The sequence below is a fragment of the Chinchilla lanigera genome, unplaced genomic scaffold (assembly GCF_000276665.1).
Source record: "Chinchilla lanigera isolate Chin_1 unplaced genomic scaffold, ChiLan1.0 scaffold00043, whole genome shotgun sequence".
Lineage (NCBI taxonomy): Eukaryota > Metazoa > Chordata > Mammalia > Rodentia > Chinchillidae > Chinchilla > Chinchilla lanigera.
The window spans coordinates 18,041,935-18,067,664 of NW_004955444.1; the positions used below are offsets into that span (position 1 = coordinate 18,041,935).

General features: G+C 42.4%; 1 protein-coding gene across 3 annotated transcripts in view; it reads right to left on the reverse strand.

The window, feature by feature from the left end:
- The window catches only part of Chd7 (chromodomain helicase DNA binding protein 7), a 207,625-nt gene extending 181,936 nt beyond the window's left edge, over positions 1-25,689 (reverse strand). The window contains exons 1-2 of one of the 3 annotated variants that reach the window (XM_005392182.2): positions 24,976-25,689; positions 24,304-24,545 (exon numbers count right to left, since the gene is read on the reverse strand). The gene's annotated coding sequence lies outside the window, so the exon portion shown is untranslated. Of the gene's footprint in view, positions 1-24,303 lie in introns of all 3 variants that reach the window. The other 2 variants (XM_005392181.2, XM_005392183.2) reach the window with 2 other exon arrangements.
- Between the last annotated feature and the right edge of the window lie 41 nt (positions 25,690-25,730).

Consider the following 25,730-nt stretch of genomic DNA (forward strand, 5'->3'; position numbering starts at 1 on the left):
GCGGGCTGGCGTCGGGGCCACGTTTCCCCGCGCACCTTCCCGGGACGGTGCGCCGCCCGGCGGGAAGCGGGGCCCGCGCGGACCGGGCTCGGCGTCCGGGGTCCTCCGCAGGTACCTCCACTTGAAATTATTTTCCCACATGAAATGATTTTAGAATGCACACATTCCGCCTCGGACACACTCACTCCTGCCTCTGCCCTGCTTTTCCTGCCGCCCCAGTGACAGGACAGCCGGACCCACCACGAAATGAAAAACTTTGTAACTAGATGGCGTCGATTTTCGTTGAAACTGTTACCACGCTAAAAATAAAAAAAGGAAAAAGAAAAGGCGAGAGAGCGCGATGGTTATGAAACAAAGAAATAGGATGTGTGCCCATTATTAAACGTGTCAGGACTAGAATGTTTTAATCATTGCTTGACCAATGTGGCACTTGTATATGATCGTCTAGTCTTAAATTTCTCACAGCCTGATTCTATTACTCTTCCTAGTACAAAGTATTAATCTTGGAGAAATTTTTTTACTAATTTTCCTTTTGGAAATAGATCTTCAAAGACTTATTTAGCACCTGCGATATGCAAAATATTGAGCAAGTAAAATCTATAAACCGTTAACAGTTGTAAACTAAAATGATTTTACTAGGTTAAAGTTTGCACTTAATTTTAAGTCAAGGAAGGAACTCATATCTACCAATGATTGTCCTGTGACGGAGTGCAGGAACTTGCTATGAGTGACTCAAAATAGAAAAATTATGTAAAATGTACTAATCTCATGCGTGATTTGATGGTCATTCCGCCTATAGTGCTTAAGACTGGAATAGCAATATTTCTGTATCGACAAAACATGTATCAGAGCTATTCTGTTGTGTAAGTACTATAACTATTTAACAATTGATTATCCTACTTACCAGAAGGATTTATTTACTGGTAATACTAATAATTTTATAAATATCTGTCACCTTATACTGTAGCTTATTAAAATACACTGTCATATGCTGAGTGTGGTGGCACACACCTGTAATCCGAGCACTTGGGAGGCTGAGGCAGGAGGATCGCTGTGAATTTGAGGCCAGCCTGGTCTACATAGTTGAGTTTAAGCCCAACCTGAACTGCACAGCGGGACCCTGTCTCAAAAAGATAAAATAAAATGCACTGGTTTCGGCTCTCTTTCACGTCGTAGTTGCGTTGTGTTTTAAAAGAAATAAACATTGTAACCAAGGGGTTTACAGATAACACAAAGATTGACAACACTGAAAGAATTCTGACATTAAGAAATCTGAAAATACTAAAACTAAACTCTACTTTTTTTATAGCTCCGTATCACAAACCAAGAAGCAGAGCTGGAAATTCTGAGGTTAAACTTCCCTTTCCACTCCATTGGTGTCTCTGGATGAAAGCCTATGGGGGGCTTGCTGCGTGTGTGAGAGTGGTGGAGAGCGGGTGAGAGGAGTTACAGACGGGACACCAAACTGAGAAAGAAACACCAGCGCCTGACTAGAGTATAATACATTTTTTTAAATGATGTGACGTAAAGGAAATTATCTTACTTGTTACATCATATTCCATCTCGACATCAGATGTGCGTTTATTTCAAGGCAATTTACAAGCTACAAAAATGTTACATCTGCCCATCTTCAGAACATAATATTACAGCTAACTGTGAACAACAAACAGCATTAGGTGACTAGGAGTAGGTCCCCTGTGTCTTTGTACATTTAGCCACTAAGTTAGGCAACTTCTTGGAATACACTGTACTAGGAAAGGCTGCGTCAGTAGACACTGGAAATGCAGCCCTGCGGCCCTCTCTAACTTACTCTCCCTCCTTACTGTGGTGCTCGTCCTGAATCATAATACAGAGGTGGAGGCTTTTAGGGATAGGTTTGGTGTGGAGCTCTAAGGGCCTTGTAGAGCAAAACCCTCAGGGCAAACTCCTAAACAGCTGTCCTACCTTAGCCCTGCTCCCACTCACCCTCACCCTCCTTAAGCCTGAAATGTCTGCTACCATTTGCTTCACTATTGAAGTTTTCTCAATGACAATAATTAGAATCCACAAACTTTCCCTGTAAGTATGCAAACACCTTAGAGCAAGATAAGAGGATAAAGGTCACTCACACATGAGTAAAAATTAGTTCAGTGGGTTATCTTTTTTTCCCAACACCTAGTTGAAAGTGACAGATTTAGAGATTTAGTTATTGTTTCAAAATTGAATGCCCAAGAGGTTTTGATAGATGCTGAAAATACAGCAGTGAATAAAACATACATTTCCTGGCTGGGCATGGTGGTGAATGCCTGTACTCCCAGCACTCGGGAAGCTGAGGCAGCAGGATTGCTTCAAATTCAAGGCCAGCCTGAACTGCTAGTGAAACCCTATCTCAAAAAGACAAACAAACAAACAAACAAACATTTTCTGCCCTCCTGGAGTTTTCAATCTAATAGTTTAGGAGGTTTGCTGGTCTTTGAATTTTGTGTTTGTTTGTTTGGTTGGTTTTTAGCATTGGGGGTTGAAACCAGGACCTTCAGGCTGAGCTACATACTCAGCTTTTTGTTTTTTTTTTTTTTAAATTTTGAGACAAAGTCTCACTAAGTTGCCCAGACTGGGTTTGAACTTGTGATCCTCCTGCTTCAACCTCCCAGAGTGCTGGAACTATAGGCATGCGCCACCACACCTGACTGAGTTGCAAGTTTTGCTCTAGTAATAAGAAAAGAAATGGTAATTCTACAGTCAGAATAGTTGGAGAACAGGCCAGGCCTGCGTCAGTAGCCCAGGCAGATCATTGTAAAGAAATGGGGCGCTAACTGATGGAGTGGGCACCAACGGAGAACAGCTGAGCAGCCCAAGGTACCACAACCAATGGCAGAAAGGTTTCCCGAGCCACGTGAGATAGTGCGCACTTGCAATCAGCACTCTGGATGCTGAGGCAGAAGATCTCCAGTGCAAAGCCAGCCTGGGCTACATGGTTTGAAGTTAGCCTGGACTGCAGAGTGAAACTCTATTTAAAAAAAAAAAAAAAAAAAGCCAAATAAGCAAACAAACAAAATTTCTAGGCCCCATTAATGACTGGAGAGTCTCCTAAGAACTCAAAGTATGCTAACTGACCAATAGCTCCACTCCATTACTGACTACAACTATATCTTCATCTCTGGGGAAATAGCCCATAAAGTATCAAACTATAATACCTGGGGAGAGAAAAGAGGAGGATAATGTGAACATCCAAAATAACTTCTTCAACAGCTATTAAAACTTGAGCCAGGGCTCTTCTTCCAAAAATTCTAAACCTTGAAGCTGGGTGCAGTGGCACATGCCTGTAATCCCAGCACTTAGGGAGGCTGAGGCAGGAGGATCACTGTGAACTGGAGCCCAGCCTGGGTTACACAGTAATTTCAAGGCCAGCCTGAACTGCAAAACAAGATCCTGTTTCAGAAAAACAAAAGCAAAAGTTCTAAAATTTGAAAAATTATATAAATTACACTAATTCTAGTGTTGAGGGCATATTTTTATGCATTTTTGGAACTCTTTTGAAGTCATGTTTATAGTCAAATTGCACGTCCTAGAAATTAACTCTCTTTTGGGACTTATCTCTTCATTCCACTAAAAGCTGTTATTCTACTTTGTCATTTACCACATTTACATTCAAATGACTCTGGGTAGCTCCAAACAACACATTTTGCCCTTAAATGATAAGGGTTTACTACCACTGAAGCCATGCAGAAAACTGTAGACATATAGAGGGTTATAAATCCTGCGCTAAAGAAAACACCACAAACAAAAGTCTAACAAATTTTTCCTGCATTGGTACAATAATGGCATAATCTCCTATGATTTCATTTTTCATAAAAGAAAGAATCCAATTGGAAATGTAACCGTTGGTGTATTAGAAAATTTATCACCTCCCTTTACATGAAAACATTGTAAAATTACAGCTTCTCGTGTGATATTAGCTTTTTTTAGTTATGCCACTTTAAATTTCCTATTTGGTCACTCTTATGCCAATTAAAATGTACCTAGCTCTAGTTCCTTTGAATATTAGTTTGTTTAGTTTGTGCCCCTACGTTTCTAATATAGTATCTGAATGTGAATTGGTTGAATTATTTTCTCATGATTCTTTCCTTAAATTATTGTTGGGGAAATCTTCCTGTACTTTTTCATTTATCAAGAATATATGGTACAAAATGTTTACCAGTAAGTCCACAGTATCTCTTAAATAAGCAGATAGTATATTGGTTTAAACATCATTAGATAAAATTCCCATTTCATCTCTATTAGCCCAAGAGTACTGTAGAAGCTTTTGCAGGCAACTATCAAGGTGGATAAGGTCAAGACATCAATGAAAAGAAAACCACTAGGGGTAGAATTCCGCAACTGTTGCCTCTTAAAGACAGCAAGTTTAGCTGAGATTGAAGCATTCTTTCAGGAAACATTCACTGAATACTTACAATGTACCATACTCTCTACTATGGCAAGTCCGAGATAGCAAGTCCTGGTCCTCAAGGAGTTCATGGCGTGCAGCAATGTACGGAAAGGAGCGATTCCTGCTGCCTAGGACAGCATGGCAGGCTTAGGGAACCTTGCCCTGAGTCTTCAGGTGGCAAAGGAATCTGCCAAAACAGGGAGGGTCATGGGACCAAAAGGCACAAAAGGGATTCTTAACAGAGGACAAAGAGACTTGATGGTCCCCAAACCACATGAACTCAGGTTACAGCAGTGGCTCCATTGTGAGTGACACAGGAGGCAGCCCTTTCCGCTGGGGCTGTGTGGTACACAGCACCCTTCCCCATGAGCAAGCTGCCTTCCTTTGCTATCCCGAAGGTCCCATCTCCATCAGTACACGCTCATGTTAAATATTGTTCTCTTTTGTTCTATTGGATTATGAGCTACTGCACGGCAATGACCACCTTGCTCTTCAGCCCCCGAAGTTAGCACAGACCCTCCCATTTAGACAGTGCTGGATCAGTGCTTACATGCTTGTACAAGGGGGAGGGATGGCAGCTGGGAGGTGGGGAGGTAGGAGATCACCCTGGGAAAATAGGGCTGAGAAGGCTGGATTTCACTCCAGAAGTTTGAGGCAGTCACTGAAGGGTTTTTAGCAATAGAGGAACAAGCCAGATCAGTGCTAGTTCTCTCCAGAATGAAGAATATGGAAAACTATTCCCTCAGTGGCAAAAAAAGCAAGGAGGATCTCTAAAGACAAAAAAATAGAGGCAGGGAGGAGGCTGCTGGTCGTCATATGAGTAAAAGGAGGCAGAAGTAAAGAACCACTTGGCCGAGTGGTGGAGGAGGCAGTGTCCCTCCCGGAAGGAGCGTGAGAGGCGCGCAGGGCCCGAGTGGCACAGCCACCAACCTGCTCTCCGCTTCCTCGCCCCTTCATAGCCTCCCCTCAGTCACCAGTGACTATTGCAGGCCTTGCTGTCGCCAGATTTATCCCAAGTGATACTGGCAGTCTCTTAAGCATACAATTGTCTCCATTTCTAGCCTACTATATGGGGGAAACTCCTAGTGCTATGTTAGTAACTAACGAGTATAGCGCCTAACATTTAAGAATGTAATTACAATGCCAATGGGGGCATTGCTGGGTAGTGATAGGTCAAGAGGGACAACTAATTTTGTTTCTGCCCCGATAGGAAGGGAAGGCATCAAGGAGGATATGACATTTAAACCAAGCCTTGCTGGGCTCTGCAGATGGTGGGGGGTGGAGAGGCCCACCAGGCAGGAACACAGGCTGAAGGAGACGTGGGGCAGATGGCTGGTGTCAGCACTGCAAGTAATTTGGCTCGGTGAGAGCATAGCACACAGAGGGAAGGAAGTCAGGATGGACATAAAAGGTAGGACCAGCTCAGAAAGGCTTTGTAGCATATTAAGAAATGTTTATCCCATAGGTCACGAAGAGCCATGAAAAATGCTCAGAAGGCAGGGCATTGTGGTGTGATGCAATCCTAGCTACTTAGAAGGCTGAGGCAAGAAGATTGCAAGTTTGAGGCCAACCTGAGCAATTTAATGAGACCCTGCCTCAGTTTGAAAAGGGCTGGAGCTGGAGCTCTGTGGTAGACTCCTTACCTAATATGTTCATGGTCCTAGGTTCAATCAGCCAGTACCACAAAAAGGGGGGAAAGTAGTAGGGAAACATGAATGCAAATACATGTGTGTTCACTCTGTGGACCAAATCTCGGAGCAAATTTGGAGCAGATTTCACAGTAAATAGATGTTATGGTTTGTGTCTAGATGTTCCCCCAAAAGCTCATATAGTCACAGGGGGCAGGCTTTTCAGAGGTAGCTGAATCCAGAGTTTGTGACTGATTCATAGTGCAATGCTGGGATTAAGGGTGCTGGGATTCAGACGAGGTGAATGCTGGATCAATACACTGATTGGATTGACACTATCCTAATCCCAGCAATCTGGATAAGATACAAAGGGACAGAGAGAGGCTTGTTCCCCTCTTTCACTCTTTTTGCTGTCTTCTGCCGCCATGAATGTTTTGCCCTCTGTGCCATGTGCCACCCTGCCTTGGAGCCAGCTGACTATGGACTGAAACGTCCACAAACTGTGAGCTAAATAAACCCTTCCTTCCTTCATTTTGAGTGTTAGGCTTGTCTGAGTGATGAGAAAAGTGACTAAAACGATAGATACCAGTGATGACCCAGGTATCACACGGTGAGGTACTCAGGGAACACAGGTGAGAGGCATTGAGCTGATGTGTTTGTTAAACTGTGGTGAGTGAATGATGTTTGGATATAGATGGCAAGGAGAAATAAAGATTATTTCCGAGTTTCTACCCTTTGTGACTAGATAGCTAGTTGCAGCACTAAGCAAAATAGAGAGTAGGGACAGGAACAGCGTACAGAACACAGGGCTATAGTGTGGAAATTCAAGGTCATTTGTGGGATACTCAAAAGTGGGGATGCTCATTAAGTAAGAGATGAGAATCTAGAAAATTAAGCAGGTCTAGAAATGTAGGTGTGAAATTACAAGGTATGAAGCCTGGTGTAGTGGCACATGTCTGTAAGCCCAGCACTTGGGAAGCTGAGGCAGGGGAACCACCGCAAATTCAAGACCGGCCTGTACTACATAGTGAGTTCAAGGCCAGCCTGAAGTACAGAGTGAGACCCTGTCTCAAAAAACTTTTTAAAAAAATTGCAAAGTATGAACAGTACTAAATCCATTAGAATGGATTAGACTGCTTGAGGAAGCATGCACCAGGCAAGAAATCCAAGAGATGAGAGAAATCTTTTTCAGTGGCCTGTGACTTCCATTACTGTATATCAAACTACCCCAAAGCTACCTACTGACTGAAAGCAACACATTATAATTTGTCAAGTAGGATATTTGGGATTGAAATAGCTGAGGTAATCTCTCTCTCTCTCCCCTTCTTTTTCTCTCTCCCCTTTCCTCCCTCTTTCCCTCTTCCCTGACTTTTGTTCTATATTTTGGTCATCCTGATGACATGTCACTCTTCATGGAGTTTTCCAAGAAGGCAAGGCCCTGGGCCCGTGCACTTGTTGGGCTTCTGCTTGCTACCATGCACGGATGTTCCACTGACCAAAGCAAGTCTTACAGTCATCCCCACAATCTCTGTGGCAGGGATGGCACACACCCAGAGGTGTGAGTCATGGGAGAGCATTATTTAGTCATGTACACACATGCTAAGAGGTAGGCAGGAAAAATTGCAATGGGAGACCCTAAAAGAGAAGCCGTTGAAAGAAAGTTGCACGGACCGATCTGAAAGGAAAAGTAGGACGTGGAGGTGTAAGACTCTCTGGAAGAGAAGGGACAGGCACCCAAGGTCACATGGAGATCAAGCGGGAGAGGAGTGAGGATGTGCGCTGAACGTGGTCACTATGAACCTTTCCAGGTTCACACGCTGAGGGTAGAAGCTAGACTGCAGACCATAAGAAGCTAGGGGGAGTTGAGGGTACTGGGGGTTGGTGTAGACTCGAGACTCCTGACTGGAAATGTGGTTGTGAAATGAAGGAAGTTGGTATCAAGGAGGAATTCATAAAAAAAGCAGGCAGTAGTTTTTGTTTTATTTATGTATTTGTGTGTGTGTGTGTGTGTGCGCGCGCGCGCGTGTGTGTGTGTTAGTAGATACTGAACCTAAGGCTTTTGCACAGAGCCGCATACCCAGTTTTTCTTTTTTCTTTTTATTCTGAGACAGGGTAATTGAAAAGCTGCTCAGGCTGGTCTTGAACTTGTGATCCTCCTGCCTCAGTCTCCAGGGGAGCAGAAATGACAGGGTTGCACCCCCATACCTGGCTCCTCTTCTTCCTTAAAGCATTCATCATAAATAGAACATTGGATTTCAGTTTTTCAGGCCCTGCACAGACTTCATTTTACAAGAGAGGAAGATGAGGCTTCTAGAAGTGCTCAAGGTTACCCTGCTATGAATGATAGAGATGGAATCCACTGCTAGTCTTTCATCACCACAGCTCCATCACTTGAAATTTAAGGACTGCCAGAAAGCCACTTGTCTTTGTCACGATCCACTGTGAATCTGAACTCCATTGCACCCAGTTGTTTATACTTTTCTCTGCTTTAGAGGAGAAAAGTTGAATTTGGCATCAAATCTACACTGCGACTCCCACAAGATCTTGCATTAGGCTGTAGGTCAAGATAAAATTGACTGGAGAGTTACTCAAGCAATTCTGATTAATCCCATCTCTTGGTAGAAAAACTGGCTTTTCCCTGCCTAAGCACTCCAGGTTGAAATATGGCCATCACAGGTACCCACGTGGATTTGCGAGAAGCCAGGTCCTTGCCAGCACAAGTCCCTGGCATTCAGAGACACTCAACTAATGTTCATGGGCCGTGTGTGGCACCCAAGGTGCCAGGATGACTGGGTATGGAGAGACAAAAATCATGTTTAGAAAACATTTTGTGCACTCGCATCTGAAAGTGGAACATTCCTAATTTTATCTTAATTTGTATTTTGACATAGTTAACTTCCTCCAAAGTAATCACTTTTTAATATGCTTATAATGTGTTTATAATATGATTGAGCTGCTATACTGGGGTTTTTCATTTAGAATGCTGGCAAGACATCGTAGAAGACAGTTTTCTAGGCTCCCCTCTGCAAATCCTCTGAGTGTGTGATGTGGCTGTAACCTCAGCTCACGCGATGGGGCTTCCTGGGCTCAAAAAGGCAAAAGCTGACCTGATGCGAGCTTGAACCATCCTCCCTGCAGTCCCTTCCCATCTTCACAGCCGCTGTGGTGGGGCCCTCCCAAGCCATTGTCCTTCATTCCTAAGTCACCTGGGTCTGAAATAGATGAAGTACTCTTTCACATATTTCACATGCTGCCTGTTTACTCCTCTCTCAGCAAAAGAAAATGCAATGTTATCAGACACAACTCACAGAGAGTAAAACATGTGGACTCATCATGGCAAATATCAAGGCAGTGGAATAAGAATGACTGGCTATGGAGAAACAACACAATGTTCTGTGGTGTGTATTTCCCTTGTTGTATGGTTTGTTTGTTTTTGAGACAGAGTCCTACTAAGTTGCTCAGGCTGGGCTGGAACTTTTGATCCTGTTGCCTTAGCCTAGAGTTCTGAGATTATAGGTATGACCCACCATGCCCAGTTTTATGCTTTTTTATTAGTGTAAAATATAATCTAAAATATAGCATTTTAACCATTTTAAGTGTGGAAGTCTGTGGCATTAAGTACATTCACATTTATCTCTAGAATCTTTCATCATCCCAAACAGAATGTGTACCCATTACTAATAACTCTTCACATAATTATTCACTTTCTCAACACTAGGATAAACTGCCTGACACCTGCAGTTTAAAGAAGAGATTTATTTTACTTCACAGTTTCCGAGGGTTTAGTCTGTGGCTAGCTGGTTCCAAAGCAGAAGTTGCATCGTGAAAAGGTATGGCTAAGAAAAGCTGCTTAACCCATAGCAGCCAGGAAACAGACAGAGCGAGAGGGAGGGGCTAGGAACAAGAATTTACCCTCCCAGTCACGCCTCCAGTGGGTCACCTCTTCTGAGCAGGCCCAACCTCCTGCTGGCACAGTCAGCTCTGAACTCACCAATGGATGGGTCCACTAACGAGTACAGGGCCTCATGATCCAATCACCCACCCCAAACCCCACTTCTGAACATGAGACTTTGGGGTGACATTCTAGATCTAAATCATAATCCTCCACTTCCCCTCTTCCTAGCCTGACAATCCATTCCATTCTCTGTCTCTATGAATGTGACTATTCTAGGTACCTCATAGAAGTAGACTCATACAATATGTGACCTTTGGTGCTCGGTTTGTTTCACTTAGCATAATGTTGTGAAAGTTTATCCATGCTGTATCACGTCATAATTTCCTTTCCTTCTAAGGCTGAGTAATGTTCCATTTGTTTATCCATTTATCTGTTCGTGGACATTTGGAATGTCTCCACCTTTTAGTTGTTGTTCATAATGTTGGCATGAACATGGGTGTAGCATTGTGCCTTCTTAAGATTAGACCCATCCAGCTGGGTTCTGTACTCTGGAACTCCCCCTCCTGCAGACCAGTCCACACCAGCTCCCACTGTCTTTTTGTCCACTCCATGATGAGGATGTCCCCTTTTGGAAACATAACTGAGGTTGCTTCCTTGTGCCTTGCTGTGCTCTGTCTTTGGAGAAGTCCTCTTTGTCCTGAAGATTCCTGAGACCTGAGCTGCACTTGGCCTCTCCTGGGAGCCACTGCCCTGCATCAATACCCTCAGCCTGACTCTTGCTCTTCATGAACAGAGGTGCTGAAACTTTGAATGCCTCAAGGTCAAGCTTCCAGAACATGCTGTAGACAGTAATAAAGATATATTATAACATGGAAAATGGTAGCAAAAGATATACAATTGATTGGATAATGGTATAAGATTTTTCTCAAGCTATTCCTAAACATTAATATAAAGTAGAATTGCTTGAACTTGACTACTGATAAAAAAAATTTGCAATTGGTTATTTACTAAGATTTTCCTACATGAAAACAATTATATGGATCTGTGGGGGAACATACTAAAAGTAGACATATTTCCTCCATTCCCTCAGAAAGAGCAGCTTTAATCATAGAGACGTGGACCATGATAGCATAGCTAAGCAAGTAAACTATGATTTAACTTCAGAGTAGAACCTACAGTGGTATTAGAAAGAATGAGGCAGACATTTATGAGCTGATGTGCTATAATCTCCAAACTATACTACTACATGGGAGGAAAAAATCTAGATACAGAAGAATGGCGGTGGGATATTTGTAGCTGTGGAGAAATGGATGGAAGCATTCACACATGTGCACACATATGTTGTATGTATGTTTATGTGTACTTGCACATATGTGTATTTGTGTACACAATTTATGTCTAAGATGATATACCAAGAACTAATAATTGTAACTGCCTCTAGGATATGGAACTGTGGATGGAAGAAACATTTTCCCAGGTAGCTCCTTTAGTGCAGTCTAAGTTTTCTGTGCGCACATATTGTTTTCAAATTTTAAAGTGTTTAAAAACCAGGGATGGTGACGTATGCCTGTAATCCCAGCACTCAGGAGGCTGAGGCAGGAAGATCGTTGTGAGTTTGAGACCTGCCTGGGCTACAAAGTGAGCTCAAGGCCAGCCTGAACTGCATAGTGAGACCCTGTCTCAAAAAAGACAAAAAAAAAAGTGTTTACAGAATGAATGATGAAAGGCAATGTGAGGCAGGTGACAGATGGATAGTGGACAAAAAGTGCAAGCAGCTCTCACAGGAAGCAAGACTTACTGCAGGAGGGGCAGTAAGGTGACTCACGAAGAGGAGGGTCTTTGAATGAACTCCACAGGATGGACAGGATTGGGGGGCCAGGGAGGAGTGGTAGGGGAGTGGAATACGCCACCAGTCCAATTAGAAGGTACACAGCATGCAAACCTGAAGTCTTATGAGATAACTGACTGACCTTTGCCTGGGGTGGAGGAATGTGACGGTATTTACTTACTTAATGTATACCCCAGTTCCTTCCCAAATGAGTATTAAGAAGCTTGCAAGAGGAATAGCAATGCAGAATTATTACAGTAAAACTAAGCTGTAATCCCAGCACATGGGAAGATGAGGCAGGAAGATTGCTACAAGTTCGAGGTCATCCTGGGCTACATACTGGTTCAAGACCAGCCTGAATCACATAGTGACACCCTGGAGAGAGAGAGAGAGAGAGAGAGAGAGAGAGAGAGAAGGGGTGGGGGGAGAGGGAGAAGCAAAGTAAGAAACTGAATTAAGATTAGAGAAAAATGTAAGATTTCTAACCAAGAAGATTCACTAGTTATTGAATCTCACAATTGTATTTGAGTCTCCTTACAACCTGTGCAAAAAGGAAAACTATGAACATATAACTTTTATTATGGAAAGATGGTATCCCACCTCTTTTAGTGCCATTTCTATCACCAGATTTTGTAAGAAAGTGTCACATGGGAACTCACATGGGGACTGTGTGTCATGGCAAAAGAAGAGAATAAGCCAGGACGCTGCTCAAGGGCACCTCGGCTGAAGGTCTTCAGGATGCATGTGTCCACCGGTCTGTCTAAATAAAGTTCTAAAAGACTAGATGAATATCATGTCTCCAAAAGAAATGTCTCGAAAATGTCTTTCTCTGGGAGTTCTTTGTGTTGTTGGGAGCTTGCATATTTGAGAGAAGGCAGTTGGCAGGAACAGCCTGCATGGCTGGTGTTCTGCACTTCAGGTCCACGGCAAGTCACACGTCTTAGGAACCGGACAAACAGGCAGCAGTTTGAACATCTTCTTGTGAAAGTTGGGAGAGGTAGCAAGCTGTTTTCCTAGGGTGACAGGCAACTTCCCCTCTTCCAACTGTCCCAAGACAAGTCCAACATTATCCTCAGAGTCAAGCCTTGCTTTATTCCAGCACTAAAATTGGAGGGTTCATTTGACGGCACAGTATTAAATACTAAGAGTGTCAGATAGGAAATGGATATAAACATGTTCAAGTCAATTGATTTCCACAGCTATGGGGAAAACACCTAGTACTGAGCAAGAAGAACTAGGTTTGGAACCAGATGATTTAGTCTCAGAAGTTTATGCTTTCTTCCAGAGTAATATCCATTGAAGCTTTGTCAGTAAGGAAGCACATTAAAAAAGAAATATATGCTGTGAGTGACTGCTCATGGGGCAGTTTGCGGGGTGGGTCTGTGGAAGATGCTAGAATACTGACAGAGCCTGCATCTAGACAGTGAGTGTGAGGATCAAGAGGAGATTATGCTGAAACTATGTACATGAAGAACTGGCTTTTCTTCATGATTGACTATTAGGGTGCCTGGTTCAGTGGTTTATCTGTGTAGTCCCAGCTATTCAGGAGGCTGAGGCAGGAGGATCATTTCAGCCCATCAGTTTGAGGCCAGCCTAGGCAACACAGTAAGACCCACCTATAAACATAAGGATACTGGAGTGAGGAAAAATGGAAGATGACTCTGAGACCTGGAGCCTAAATTATTTTAAAGAACAATAGAATTATAATAGAAACAGAGGTGTCAGGAAAGAATACTTGTCTGAGGGAAGAACAATTCATTTGTCTTTACAAGTGTTGACTCTGAGATGATAATGAAATATCTAGAAGTTAGTCAAAGACAAAAGAACCAAGCCAAATACTGACAAAGTAAATGCATTTTTTATGAAAACTATTTAATTTCCCTAGGTATTACCTAGGAAGTTGTCTTGCCAGAAAATAAACTTGAATCAGAACAGAGTCTACACCTCACTACCGGTTTGTCAGATTTTAGAGGGAGACAAACATACTGAACAACATGGTGAGAATTCAGGCAATGAAATTCAGAATGGGAGACTCTGCCGGGATAAGAGATCTTCTGTTTTCAACAAACTGATTGCAAGAAAAAAAGGGAAAAGGAAAATCTAGAGATTAACTGAGACTGAAAGGGCCACACCAACGAAGTGTGACTAATAGGTCTTATTTGGCTCTTAATCTGGACAAGCCAACTCAAGAAAGATTTATGAGACATTTGAGGAAATTTGATTTCACTGGATATTTTCTATTAAGAAAATTCTTTTTAACTTTTAGGCATATTAATATTTTGTGGTTAAGGCTTATAAAATGAATTCCTTCTATTTTTGAAATATATGCAGAAATATAGATGTTGCTGCTTAACCACAGAATTCTGTGTTCATAGGAGCATTTCCTTATGCAGATTCCTCACATGAACATTAAAGAGCCCACTTACACAAATTTAAAAGCAGCTTTTTTTTGTTATCAAGGGACAAGATAAAACACAAGATAAATGAGGCTTGCATCACATGGCATAGTGTTTGACAATAATTTTTGTATATACGAGTAGAAGAGGGACATTCAAAATAACAATAAAAAGTAAATACATAAACCAGTAACATAACAGTTTGTTAGCAAGTATTATATACTTTATGTAATTGTATGTACTACATTCATTTGTTTGAAATAGGGTCTTGCTATATAATTCAGGCTGGCCCAAACTCTCCAAGACTCTCCTATACGAACCTCTTGAGTGCTGATATTATAGGCATGTGCCAACACACGTGGCTTGTACTATAGATTTACACAACTGGCAGAGCAGTAAGTTTGTTCACCACTGCCACCACCGCAGACTTGTGAATAGCATATTGCACTATATTAGGATGGCTGACATTACTAGGTGATAGGAACTTAGCTCCATTATAATCTTATGAGACTTCCATCATATACACAGCCAAGCACTAACTGAAATGTCATTTTGCTAGCATGGCTGCACTCACACTGAAGTGAAATCAGGGAGAAAGGAATAGAAGTAGTATGCTCTACCAGCAAAACATCAGTGCTTTGGCATTCAGTAAACCTGGATTTGAGTCCAGCTCTAAGTCTTAGCTTTGTCATATTGAGCACATTACTTACCTCTGTAAACTTCTGAGACCCAGTTTCTTTATCCCAGTTTCTTTTTCTTTATCAGTTTCTTATGTAAAGTGGAAGTAATAATTGCATCTACCTCATAGAAATCATTGTGAGGGTTACACAAACTCATGCATATAAATCACCTATATTTGTATACGCGTGATACAAAATAAGTGCTCATTAAATGTTCACTACCAGTATCGCTGTTTTATTACTACATAGCATGCTCATAAGAAATAAGGGCAGAATCAGGGTACATAGTGTGACAGAGGCAAGAGAAAACTTTAAAGAAGGGCAGTAACAATGGTGCCATGCTAGAATCAAGATTAGGTCATCTGGAGGTCAACGATGACATCACCATGTTGCTTTCAGGAAGAAGTGGCAAGTGCACCCAGATGACAAGGAATTAGGCTAGAAATGGTGCTGGAGCAATGGGATCAGTGGCTGCTGTGTGTCTCCTTATTTGGTGACGAAAGGAATAAGGCAGCAAAGAGAGCCCAAAGTAAGGGGGCAGGCAGAGAGGAAGCTGCTTGCCGAGCCGTGGAGGATGCTGGGCAGGAGCTGTGTGTCCTCAGCCAAGAAAGAGAGACGAGGGGCTGGAGTGGGTGACCCTGTGCAGAGGTTAGAGGTCTGGGGAGGATGATTGACAGCAGAGTAGCTTTGACAAGTAAAAGCCAGACAAAGCCAAGAGAAAGCCTGGATTTTGGAGGACAGTATGGAAAGGACTGTGAGGGAGGAAAAATACTAGGAGAAACAAGTAGGGAACAAAGCAGCACACAGAAGTATGGGCATGAGAGTGAACACACAGGTAAGCACAGGGTTTGACATTTGGGCTGGTGGCTGAGCACGACAAGGCTGGTGATGAGGCAGAGCAGGGTCTGTGGAGTGCAGGCTGGGTCCAGCAGGGACAAGAATGGAGCAAGTGGCAGTCTGCACTCTGTCCTGTCATGGAGACTGTTCTGTAGCCTGAGAAGATATTTCCTCCTGGGTGACTGCAGAAGGGCATTAACTGACACCCGTGAATAAAGCTGTGTCCCCAGTGGCCCATGGTGGAATAGAGCCCTCCAGCTGCTCTGGGCGGAACTGCAAGTGCCTGAAAAAGCTCAGAGATAGGCATGTTGTTCAGAGTTCAGGAGAAAATGCAAGACAAGCAAACTCAGACAGCAAGACGTGGGGGTCAAAATACAAAGGGCCAAATACAAATAGCAAATAAGTATAGGAAAAAATGTTCAACATCATTGGTCACTTGAGATATGCAAATTAAAGCAACACTGAGATTCCATTTCACCCCAGAAAGAATGGCTATTATCAAGAAAACAAACAATAACAAATGCTGGAGAGGCTGTGGGGAAAAAGGAACCCTTCTCCACTGCTGGTGGGAGTATAGATTGGTGAAACCACTGTGGAGATTCTTCACAAAACTAGGATAGATGTCCCACTTAACCCAGCTACTCCCCTTCTGGGTATTTTTCCAGAAGAATTAAAAACATCATACTACAGTGATATATATGCACCCATGTTTATAGCAGCACAATTTGCAGAGCTAAATCTTGAAAACAACCCAAATTCCCATCAACTGAAGAATGGATAAAAAAGATGTGGTATTTTTATACAATGGAGTATTACTCAGCTATAAAAAAGATAAACTCGAGGTTTTTATAGGTAAATGGATGCAACTACAGACCATACTCGTAAGTGAAATAAATCAGACCACATGTGTAAACATCATATTGTCTCCCTAATGTAAGAACCCAAAAGAGTAAATAAAACCCAACATGTACAACAGATATTATGAAAGGGAAAGAAATTGCTGAAAGGAAGGAACAACTCAGATGAGGAAAAGGAGTAAAAGAAAGAAAGAAAGAAGGGAATATATATATATATACATGGGATAATTATACTGCTGATGTCTAATGGTTTATTGAAAGGAATAGTTAATGCTTAAATTTTTTGACCAATTTTGCATGCTTCCATCTGGTAATCTGAACAACTCATTTGAAGACCCAATACGCAATGTAACAATCATTGATTAATTCCTACCATCTTGTCTAGTGAAGCTCTGTATCATTTCTAATGTTTTCTTAAACTTGTTTTTTGTTCTGTATAATGGTTTGATCAATCTTGCACTCTTACATTTGGCAATCTGAGCAACTTCGTTGAAGATAACAATGTGTAATATAACAACCACTGTTAATTCCTATCATTCTGTTTTGAAACCTTGTATCATTTTTATTGTTTTTGCTTTGTTTTGTTCTTGTCTATGTGTTTTATTTTGTTATTTTTAAAAATTTTCTTTAAAATAAAAAAGTTTTAAAAAGTGTTAAGTTGCAAAATATTTCTGTAAGCATTGATCCCTCCACTCTACTTATTTTTGTATGAGAGTTTCATTATTTTTGGGGGGAGGCTCAAACACAATCACACCGCCTCATCGTCCCGAGTGCTATGATTACAGGCAGGTGCCACCACACTTCCTATTATTTAATAGTTTACCTTCTGAGTCAGGCTTATTTTTGGTTAACATGATCTCCAGGTCCACCCACTTCTCCTGAAAATGGCATAACTTTTTTTTCTGGATTAAATGAGTTTATTTTAGTTCTCATCAGAACTTTTCACATACAAATATACATCTCCTAGGGTGGATGTGTACAGTGTCCATCCTTTCCCCAAAATTATTTCAGTCAGAGAAAACATTTCATAAAAATATCTCAACACATTTTGTGAAATTTGTCCTTAAGGCATATCTTATAGTATTTTCTTAAAAGTAATGTTTATTGAAAAGCAACTATACTTAATTTTATTTTTCTGCATCCCTGTAATGATGGGCCATTCGGCTGATCCTGTGGCACCTGGGGGGCTGTGAGCTGGGCCACAGTGCACATGGGCATACAGCTATCCCTAGTCTGCTGACTTTATGTCCCTCATGTATACCAAGGAGGAGTATAGATGGATCATATGGTATTTCTAATTTTATTTTTTTGAGGACTAGTATTGTTTTCTTACATTACCTGGTTGGGGGCATGTGGAAATGTAGAGATTTGCTTAGTGTAAAAACTACTGTCTAAAAGTCATGACATTCTGACAAAGGAGATAAAGAGTTGGGAAGAAAACATCTGAGTTCTAGATTATCTAGATTATGATGTTATCATACTTAGATCTTTTAAAAATACTGATATGGCCTTCCCTAATTTTGTTTCCTAATATTCATGGCTCTTCTTCTAAAGAAGAAAATTTTTAGCTAGGCATATTTCTTCTTAAAATATGGGTTGTATATTTTATCCAACCTCATAGGTAGGTGTGGTTAAGTTGTCTCAGTAGAGTATAACCAAAAATAGTGATCGGAAGCTTCTGGACAACGTACTTGAAAGGCAGTTAGTGCAGCTCTCTACCCTTTTTACAAATTCCTCCCTCTACCCTGCTGCCTGGAATGTGAGTCCAGCATCCATGGGGGACTACAAGACCCTGGTATAGCCTCAGGATGGAAAAGTAATGCGGGAATAGAACTGTTGAAGACTTCGAGTAGAAACATATTGGACCAGCACTGTCTGCCCTTAAACTTGTACAGAACTGTGACAAAAACCTCTATTTTTCTTATGTCACTATTATTTGAGGATTTTCGTTATGTGTGACCAAACCTATTTCTAATGATATACTAAGTAAAAACTTGCTAGTCATGGGAGGAGGGAATGTAAAAGGTAATGAGTTGATATTTCCAAGGTTATAATAAAAAATCTCAGAAGTAAAATTATAAGCTGAGTTATCATCAGTTACTCAACCAATACTGATGGTGTCAGGTGCTGTGTCAGACTCTGGAAATGCCATGATGAATAATCCATGGTCCCTGCTCTCGTGAGTCTCACATCTGGGCAAACTGTCCTTCAACTCTGATAGTGAAAATAAACAGGATGCTATACGCATACTCCTTCCTGCAGCCTGAGGTAAGGGCCAGGGAACTGTTTCTCAGAACTAAGGTCCCAGGCTGGGGATTTAGCTCAGTGGCCCAGCACCTGCCCAGCAAGTGCGAGGTCCTGAGTTTGACTCCCAGTACCAAAAAACCAAATAAACAAAAAAGAACTAAGGTCTCAAGTGAAACCCAAAGAGCAAATAGGAGTTTGCCAGACAAAGAAAAGAGAAAGCTTTCTAAGCAGTGGGATCTATGGGGGCAGCAACTTGGAACAGAGGAGCATCATGCTTCTGTTCATGCAGAACCACACAGGAACATGAAAAGACAAGGCTCGCTTACATGCACCAGTAGCCACCTAAAGTGCTGTGGACTAGAAATGAAAGGGAGTGAGGTTTTAGCTGGACAGGTAGAACGTGCCCATGGAAGGCTAAGGCAGGAAGATTGTAAGTTCAAGCCCCGCGTAGGCAACTTATCAGCTTAATGAGACCCTGTCTCGAAATGCAAAATAAAAAAGGCTGAGCATTGTGGCTCATGGTGAAGGCGGTGGGTTCAGTCGCCAGTAACCTCAACCCACCAAAGTCAAATTTTAGAGAGTAGAGGAGGAATTCCCCCAGTGCACTTGTAGAAAAGAAACGATAAACTTCACCATAGGCTGGAGACAATGAAGCGTTGGGCCCAGGGCACACAACGGTGCAATCGACCAGCCGTGTTCAGGAGCTCAGACAGAAGAGGGGTCAGAACTCGAGAGAAGGGAGAGGGAAAGAGTGAAGCATCTGGATGGAACAGGCACACAGGGAAACAATGAGAGAACAGAACCCCCATGAAGCTCAAGAGCAAGAGTAATAACATCAAAGTCTCTTGGAAATGTGAGGGCTTCCGGTGGTGTCCCCAGTGCAGAGTGCTGCAGCGACTGTTCTAGGTGGTGGTGGCAGCCATAGCAGAGCTTTGCTTGGGGACAGCTAAGGAGACACAGACAGCAGACACGGTTTAGGAGTGTGTATGGGAAGGGGGTTGAAGAACATTCCCTGGAAAGAGCAATGGTGGGAAAGGGGACCTTCCAGGGAGAGACTGGGGCAGAACTGACACTCAAACCGCTCTCCAAAGAAGCAGGTGCACAGTGCCGGGCAGATCACACACAGCAGGTCTTTGGCTGGCGTTCCCATTGTGTGCTTCCAGATTTGTCTGAAACATTTGTTATTACGGCAAAATATACATGACATTTACCACGTGAGCCATTTTTAAGTAATGTACAGCTCAGTCGTGTGGATTAAATTCATACTGTTGTGCAGTGGTCACCACTATCATTTTCTGGACCTTCTTACCCTTTCCTAAACTATACCCACTAAACAATAACTCCCCTTCTTAGTCACCTTCCCATGGCTGGGGCAAAATACCTGACATGCACAAGGTAAGGAAGGAAAGGTTTACTCCAGCTTGCAGTTGGTAGTTTCAGTCCACAGTCCTCTGGTTCCATGGCAGGGCAGCATGGCAGAGAAAAAACAGTTCGCAGTGTGGCAGGCAGGAGGCAGCAGCAACAGCAAGCCTTCCTTTCACTTTTATTCCATCCAGGCTACAAATTTGTTGGTGCCACCCACACGCAGGTGGGCCCTCCCATTATCTACACCCAGAACTGTGCTACACCACACAGTGGATTAATTTAGTTATCACACATCCTTGATCCAGCCAACTCCAAAAAGCCCCACCTGTGAGTGTATGAGGCTCTGCGGAGAGGTCTAGACACCAGCCCTAACGGCCCCCATCCTCCTCTCGCTCCCACCCTTTACTTCCTGTTTCTACCTTAGGTACCTCATCTAAGCAGAATCATAAAGCACTTGGCCTTTTGCGTAACAAAAGTTACTTTTAAGTAACTTACTTCACTTAATGTCCTCAAGGCTGATCCACACTGTAGCTTACATCCAAATGCCATTTTTTTAATTTTTAAAGTTTTTATTAGTATACTTTTGCTGTACATAGTGATACACTCATCATGGGGAGTTGGTACATGTACCCCACCATCTTAATTCTTTTTACTTTTCCTCCTCTTCCCCTCTCCTTCCTACCTCCACACTATTTGTTTTTAAGGCTGAATATTTCATTGTGTAGCAGATTTTGTTTATCCATTCATTCACTGATAAGACTTTTTTTCACATTTGAAGGCTGTAAGGTTTTTGGTCACTTGTAGTAAAAGCTTAGTTAAAGGAGCTGAGGATACTGGGGGAATTAGCAGGGGAAGGGAAAAACCCAGAGCCCAAAAAGGATCTCATCCTCCTGTCTCGTATAAATATGGACACTAAAGTTTGTAGAAGTATGAATGGCTTAAATTCACAGAGGATGCAGGTCTTCGGGCCTTGAGACTTTTAATCTAGTACCCATGCCCACTGCCACGCTTGCCTACTTCAGCTGAACTTCATGACAAGGAAACAGCTCAGGCTGGTGGAACAGATGCTGCAAGCCTGAGAACAGAGGTCCTGCAGAGGGCCACAGCAGAACAGAAACAGGGCTGGAGGAAGACGGTTCTGGGGTGAAACTGTCGAAGTGCCTTTGAGCCACCTCACTTGGTCATTGGGCCTTTCTGTACCTCTGCTTTTCCTGTTCACTCTGTGTATCCACTTTTTTTCTTTTCTTCATCTCATTAGGGCAAGAATAAACTTTGCTGAGCAGGAGAAGATTATTTAGGTGTTAGCCATCTGCATTCCAAGGAAGATGTGTATTTCAAGGGGCAATTTAAGAAAACTGAAAATGTTAGGACACAGAAGAATGAGCCTGTACAGGTAGAATGGCCGAGGGTGAGGGTGAGAGATTCGAGCATGAGCCTCCTTTGGTGCCCACTGGTAAGGCTTGCCAGAAGGTTGCAAAGAGAAGCACCTGGAAGGGTTTGCCCACCCAGGTGTTTTTTCCTTGCAAAGAATGAAGCCCACTTGCAAATGCGGTAGGGCTTAAATTTTATTTCCTTTTTATTTTGGTATTTTCACAACTTGATTTTCACTTTCTTGAGAAAACACATTTATTTTAGTAACCATACAGAGGACATCATAGCACTTTCCACATAATAAGTTCTCAGTCAAACCTCTGCATGATTCATCACTGCCCAAAAATTTCAAACTTGGACCAAGGCTTTAAGGATAATAGAACTGCTTTCACTGCTACTTTGCTACCTTGTGTCTCAGGTTTATTGTTCAATTATAGCAAATATATATTGTTGATGAGGAATATCTTTCTTTCTTAACCTCTGACACTGAGCACTGAACAAGATGTACTTCATTTAATACTTGCTTTTTTTTTTAATACTTGCTTTATTTTATCTATTGCATTTGTTTCTTCCCCACACAAAAATATTGCTTTGCTCTTGTATATAACACTTAGAGCACAACAAAATCTAGACTGTAACAGAACTCTCTGTAGACTTACTGCAACAGAACATACAAATCTCCTTTAGAGAATCATGAGTTTGTGAAGAGGCAATTTATTTCCTCCTCAGAATATTTTTATACTGCCTGTGAGAATTTTATATATATAATTTCAATCCTTCCTGTGGTATAATGTATGTTAGGTGATTTCTTTGGTATGCAAACATCAGACTGCTTACACAAAGATGGCTGTGACATCACTAAGGTGAATCTTTTTTGTAATTTTTTAGGTGATATAATCTTACAGAGCCACCACTGCATATTCTGTCTATTGGCGACTGAAACACTGTTACACATCTACTTTTATGATTTCCATGAGTAGCAAATTTCTCTAAGCCCAATGTGGACGTGTAGAACAGTGTCAGTAGTCAGCATTTTAAAATCTGCATTACCCTCATTTGATGCTTACATCAATACTATGAGGTATTTGTGACAGCAAACAGGCGCCTACAGCATAAATGTGGAACTTAAGTATCTAATGTAACTTGCAGAAACTATAAAATGGGTTTACTTAAGCCTGAGTCTTAGTTCCACGTTCCACATTCTCCCAACCACCCATTCTTGCGTCTCCGCTCTGCGTATCTCTAGCAGATTGGCAGTTTATTTTCAGTGCCAACTGACTGGAAATCTCTGCTAAAATCAACAAATGCAACAAATGGCAACTTGAGATCTCACCTGAAAGATGCGATTTTTTTTTTTTTTAAGATGCGTCTTTTTTGAGTGGTCATTTAACCAGGTGTGGTATGCTGCAATAAGGCTTAAATGTATTACCTTTCTACGTACACTGTTAAACCAGTTATTAAAAAGCCTGACTATAAACATTTAAAATAATTTTTTTACTGTTCCATCAAGTTTGGCAATAACATTTTAAAAATGCTTTAAAAAGTGAAAAATCCAGCTAGCTAAAATGTAAGAAAAGTGTTCACACTGTAGGACTTTTACCAAATTAGTGTCGAACACATTTGCTAAACTCAAAATTATGCAAGGCAGCATCCAAAAGAGAAGTCATTTCTCCAGTATTTATTTTTCTCTTATCATTTGTTTATAACAGTCATTTGACATGTCCTGTAAACAGATATGATACATACTTGGAGAATTTTTCCGTAGAAACAGTAAATAATTATAGTGCACAGCTCTGCTTTAAATACTGTTTTCATTAAATTAATGTGGCAATATAAGATATGTTATTAGCATAAAAGCATAGAAAAAAATTTCTTTTTATCTTTCTCTAGCTCAAAGTACACTACTGCTTGACTTTGTCTCATTTACTCTATGCATATCGTATTAAACAAATTCTTCTCCCTTCTTTATTTTTTTAACTAAATCCCCCCCCCACACACACACACACTTTAAAAGTGTAACAAAGTCAATAGACTAGCTGTAGAGTGGTGAGAAAATCAACAAGGATCTCCTTTAGAGTAAGGCTAAAGGGAAACAATTTGTAGTGGTTACGATTTATTTCCCTATCCTCCCCTCTAAATTCTACATTGCTCAACAAGGAATTCTTGTTTAAGTGTACTGGAAAATGTGTAGTACGGCCATGTTTAAAATACTATAGATTTAAAGGTACATAGGTTAGATTGGCTAGCTCGGAGCGAGCACAGGAAAATGAGACTTTCAATTTGTTACACTGACATCTCATATATACAAAGGAAAAATATTAAAAGTACCAGAATTAAAACAACAAAAAGCCAGTGCTGGGGCAATTTCTTAACATATTGACAATTGCTCTCCTAAATATTAATCATGAAGGATCTAGAATTCTCAGCTTATACTCTCCTTTATCATTATTATTTATTATTAATATTCTTCTTCCACTCCTTTCCTCAATCACTACTGGGACAAAGTTCTAGCTTGTTGCTTTAAAGTTGCAGAGTCTGAGTTTACCATGAACATTTCTGCCCATGGCACTGAATAGGGAGCCACGGCTCCACATTTCATTTCATCAGCCGCACCACACCATTGCTGCTAAAAGAGATTCCTAATCGTGACAAAGATAACAACTGAAACCTTGTATCAGGCTTTAAAAAACACAGTTATAGAGAAACTTGTAACTCAGAAAGAATTCAAAACAGAAAAATGTAACAATGAACCCACAGACGTCTAAGGCTAACCCTTTTGGTTTTCTGCGCTCACCGCCGTGCTCTGTGAGGGTTGTCGGCCGACCAAGCACTGCCAGGACCATCCGAGGAGCTGGGAACAATGGTGAGCGCGACGCAGCCCCTGCCCCGACGGGCTGGTGTGCGTGGAACGGCCAGGCGGGCCACCCGCAAGCACCCCGCGGCGGCGGTGGGCTACGGTCGCTGGTGGAGGCAGGGCTGCGCTCACCCCAGCTCTGGCTTTGGGAAGGGCGCGCAGGAAGGGAAGGACGCCACCACCTAGGGCAAGGAAACAAGGAAGCGTGGCAGCAGCTGGAGAGGATTCTCGCGGAGAGCAAACTGAAAGCTCTTCAGGTTGGCTGGGGCCGGGGAAGAGCGGGAGGAGTGGCCCGAGGTAGAAGATTCAGCCCAAGACGAAAGCGGAAACGGCATTAGGAGGGCCTTATAAAGCGAATTTTACGAGAAGGGACTTTGTCCGGAGGGCAACAGGAGCCCTTAAAATTTTGAAACGAGAGCGATACGATCGAAGTGAAATTAAAGCACTTCTCCGGTGGTGCAGTGGTGGGGGCGGGGCGGGCGGAGGCGGAGCGCGGAGATCACCTGCGGTGACTCAGGTCAGACACGCCTGACCTGCCCGGCATCCGCGTGGCGGAGTGACAGCCGGGCAGCACGAAACAGGGGTGCAAAGTGGGTCCGGGGCTTACTGAACTGGAGTGGGGGCCTGAGGGTCAGGCTGTCGCAATCCCGCTGCGGAGATGGGAAGTTTGCAGGATAGGTCTGGAGCTCTGCTTTGAACACATTTTAAGATTTCCGTGGCATCTCAGTTGCATGTGCCTGAACTTCAGGACAGGGGTTGTCTGAGGGCAAGACGGTGCTCGTCGGCCGGACGAGACCACGCAGAGCTTGCACAGACGACAGTGTGGTCCAGACGACTCTGCAGGAACTCCATGCACGCGCTGGACAGTGCTCGGATTTGTCTGTTCTCCAAGTGTACAGTGACTCCCCAAACGTGGTGCGTGGCAGGGAGGGAATGAGACCGCCAATTGTGCTGAGGAGAAATCACACTTTGGGGTAGGTAGCACTGCACCGTTTCAGCCAACTCACCCTCTGCCACCCCACACACTAACTCCGTGCGAATATGGAAACATACTCGCTCTGAAAGTTTTATTAGAATCATGGGAATGGATTCTGATTTTTAAATGCTTTTTGTTCCTTTCTCCAACCCTTACAAAATAGTAAATGACCAACTTTAATTTTAACAAGTACCACCATTTAAAATATGTAGTCAGTTTAAAAAACTGAAAAGAGTAAAATCTTACTGCACTACCAAGTAGCAAGTTTTAAATATTCTTTGTCCTGCATAAATGCAGTCGGCTTCTGGCTGTTGGCACACAAACGCCGCACATCCTTCCCGGTTTTCCTGTCTCCAGGACCGGCCAGGCCCCCTCCGGCCGCACCACCTGC